At 39.7% G+C, this 3586-nt stretch overlaps 1 long non-coding RNA gene across 1 annotated transcript; it reads left to right on the top strand.

The window, feature by feature from the left end:
- Positions 1–9: 9 nt before the first annotated feature.
- On the top strand, positions 10–2592 carry LOC107309013. Its single transcript, XR_001553048.1, has 2 exons — positions 10–303; positions 1381–2592. It is a non-coding gene; the product is annotated as an uncharacterized LOC107309013 (long non-coding RNA).
- Positions 2593–3586: the final 994 nt, after the last annotated feature.

The following is a 3586-nucleotide window of genomic DNA, read 5'->3' on the forward strand; positions in this document are numbered from 1 at the left end:
CCTACCTGTGCAATGTGGTGTAGGGAACCTGCTTTGGCAGGGGGGTTGGACTCGATGATCTCTAGAGGTCCCTTCCAACCCCTACAATTCTGTGATTTGTTACTGACAATTTGCCTATTTGCACAGAACTTTAGAATACAGTGACAACTGAGCAGCACCAGAGGAGGGTGCAGCAATGACAGCATACAGCTACCAGCCTGGACAGTGTGTTGCTTTGCTTTTGTTTGGCACCTGCCAGTGCTGTGCTGCAGAAGTCCAGGCTGGTGGGCCAGAATCCATTCACCATGGTGCACTGCTGCAAGGGTATGTTGTAGCAGCATTCAGAGCTGTTTTGTCTGCCAAAGCCAGTATCAGGCCTGTTGGTTGACACACTTATAATAATTCTTTCACTTCCTGTTTGTTGCATGCTGTTTTTCTGCTGCTGCTGTTGTTTTTCCATTCTCTTCAGTTCTCCCGGTCTCACAGTCCAGCTGTCCCTCACAGCTGCCATGGAGCCCATCACTGCCCATATTCCACTGCTACCAATACAGGGACATCACCCACAGCCACGTACTCACTGCAGGAAATAACTGTCATTCCTGCTGTACTGCACACCATGACTGTTGGAGGGCATTTGTTAAATAACTAAATTGTCTTGAGACTGAGTACCATGTAAGAGTTACAGCATGATCATATTTGTTCTGGACAATCAACTTCATGTAATGGGAGACTCCTTTCAAAGCCAGATCCTAGGAAAAAGCAGGATGAGGCTATCAAATAAATAATGTTACCCTTGTCTAGTACAGCACTATGCAGAGACTTCACACTTCTGTGAAATGATCCTCAAAAGGGCAAATTTGGCCCAGCAGTATTGTGGCTGCATGGTAACCTAACTGAGAAATCACACTCATTTTCTACTTACTACAAACTCTTTCAAATACTTCATATTCACATTCTTATTTCTGGAAACAAATCCATAACCTCAGATAATTAATTTACTTCAACAGTCAACAGGAAAATGGATCTGCCATTTATCTTTCAGCTTGACTTTGTGTACAGACTCAGGCAATTACATCTCCATCTTTTAGTTAATTTTGTCTGCTACAGACTCAGTTAAATTTACTTGCAGATTTCAGTTATTTCCTGAAAGTCTGCAGGATATGAGCGATCACTGTTTGTATATTAATCACTGAGATGTTTTTATCCTGACTTCCTAAGGAAATAAAGCTTACATAAGCATTCTGCGTGTCTGTGTGCACACTTTGTCCTTTCTCTCTGCCTTGTCTCTTTGGAATTAATTGACTAATCAACCAATCTGAGAGAAAAATAGTCCTTCTAAGGGATTGAATATGCCTTAAATGCTGTGTTGTCCCCAATGTATTTTCTTTTTCTTCCTTTCAGTGAGGAAAATGTTGGAGTGTGAACCTCCTACTCTATTAAGCTCAAGAAAATCTACAGGAGAGCAATGTCATGAGAGTGCCCCAGACACAGAAAAAGCTTCTGTCATTGGATGTGACTTGTGAGGCACTGTTATAAGCCACAAATGCACAAGGCAGCAATTTAAGTGGTTCTGCTGTTCAAAGAATATCTGGTTTTATTTGCTTGATTTTTATTTATTAAAATCCTCAATGCTGAATTACATGCATGCATGTGAATAAAGTTTAAAGATTACGTTTTATTGAATATTTAAACACTTCTAATAAGAGTTTAATTTTGAAATGCCTGTAACTGATTATCTATAATGAAGGATGTATCCTGCCTTTTTTATAACAGTCAGATTTACAGTCATACCTTTTCCCATGAGATCAGCAAATTCTTGTGGCTGAAAGAGGTCCATAGCTGGTAGCTTTTTCACCAAGAAATTGTATAAGCGGCTGCTATTATATTAATAGCATAGAGAAGCGTGGGCTGGTAGCATCTATCTCCCATATTGCTCAAAAGACGTCATCTGAGAATTCGGCCCTGCAGACAGCACAGGTTAAGGAGAAAGAAAAAAAGGAGATGAAAATTAAGGGGTGACAATGCAGTTATTGCCCTCCTCCCTAATTCATGTACTTATGGCCTTTTTTGTTTCTGGAGCAAATTCAAAGAAGGTGAAAGTAGCAGCAGGGGAAGGAAATAGCCTGAGAAACTTGCCAAGAAAGTGACATTATGATTGACTGAAGGAGTACAGCTGCTGCAGGAAAGGACACAGACTTTGAGGGCAGACATGAATCTTCACTGCTCCTGGGCATGCATTATCAGGTCTGTGAGGACAACACGGAAATCACCTTCTCCTTCATGATCGTTAAACACAAGCTGTGCAGAAATTAGGGCATCCAAGAATCTGGAGTTCAGACTCGAGTTGTAAGAGAGGACACATCTCTGTGACAGACTGCAAGCAAAATAGCTTCTTACCAAGGGAGATGAGACCTACTGCAATTGAATGAGATGTATGCCATTGATGAAAATATGGCCAATTTGGGAAGCACACAGGCTCTTCTTCAGCTGTTCTATTTACATTCTCCATGTGATGTTTCTAACTTGTACAAATATTTCACTTGACCTAAACATTCCTGTTTCATATATCCTTGGTCAAATTTGCAACATAATTAAAAATAAATATTTGCTTAACTTATGACTGAATTAATGTTATACTCCAGTGACTTGCATTAGCTACTTTTAAGGATATTATTGTTTATCACCTTTGTTCAGAAATGCAAATTCATAGTCGTACGTGTGGTGACCATGAATTTTGCCTATTAAATTTGTTGATATAACAGCAAAATGATAAAAATTAAGTACACAGGTGCTTCAACACAGCTTTTACAGAGAACTAAAACTGAAAGACCACAAGAGGAATCATTGGGATAATAAATTAGCTTTGTGATCATGAAACTTTCCTGGAAGATGCGAAGGAAGGTCTGGATTATCCTCTTACTTATATAGCTGTTGGGCTTGAGCTTTTCTCTTCTTGATTTTGACATAATTTGCAGACAGCAAGATGTGAGAGAAACCACCGTGGTGACAGTCCAATGATTATTGTATCTGAGATACTGGGTACTCAGCTTCATGGCACTGTTGGTGAGAAATTATTCAAGATATATGGATGCAAAATGCCTTAATTGATCTCCAGATCAGGAAAATCTGTGCGGAGTTGTTTTCCTGGTGGCTAGAACAAATATCTGGGGCAGGAAGGAATGGTAGACCTGTGGACTGAACCTGAGTCTTCTGTATCCTGTGTTCCTCTCACTGTCAGACTGTTATCTGTGCATCTGTAAAACTGAAAGGTTTTTGTGCCATTTAGTGAAGAAGTCTACTTAAGAAACCCTAAAAATTTTACAGGACCAGAAAACCGTTTCATGGTCTCAAGGTGCTGGGCATCTTTCATCAAAATTGAATAAATTTAATCAAAATTATGAATGTATACACAAACCTGGTTATGTTTCAGTTAGTAAATACAGTTCAGCTGTATTTATATGCCACTAATGTTGACTTTTGCTAGCAGTGAAATCTGGTACTCTGTGATTGACAGTGAACACTAAACTGTATATACAATGGGAGTCTTTCGTGTGGCAGAAAGTTGGAGGAACTTCATGTGGCTTCCAAGAGAGCTGCTTTTAAGAAG

This window comes from Coturnix japonica, chromosome 1 (assembly GCF_001577835.2).
Source record: "Coturnix japonica isolate 7356 chromosome 1, Coturnix japonica 2.1, whole genome shotgun sequence".
NCBI lineage: Eukaryota > Metazoa > Chordata > Aves > Galliformes > Phasianidae > Coturnix > Coturnix japonica.